The sequence below is a fragment of the Palaemon carinicauda genome, chromosome 24, assembly GCF_036898095.1.
Source record: "Palaemon carinicauda isolate YSFRI2023 chromosome 24, ASM3689809v2, whole genome shotgun sequence".
Taxonomy (NCBI): Eukaryota; Metazoa; Arthropoda; class Malacostraca; order Decapoda; family Palaemonidae; genus Palaemon; species Palaemon carinicauda.
In genome coordinates, this window is record NC_090748.1 from 35,736,957 (window position 1) to 35,737,302 (window position 346).

The window sequence follows — 346 nt, forward strand, 5'->3', positions numbered from 1 at the left end:
ATATATATATATATATATATATATATATATAGGGCTTATATATTTTATTAGATGCCCATAGATATTTTATTTTAACATATAGGGCTTATATATTTTATTTGGTGCTCAAAAAATGTTTTTTTTTTTTTAAATGTTTTTAAAATGCGATGTTTTAGAGTCTCTTCAACTACATATTACTAGCGTACTGACCGCTTTTCGTGCACAACACTATTCCAGACAATGTTACTCCTTCGAGCGAATAAAAGGGCCAATTTCAAATGGCTTTAAATTGAAGCTTTTTCAAAAACAAATAAGGAGTGTTGTCTGGACATGGCAAAATGTTCCTTTTGAGCTCCATCTGTCTTTG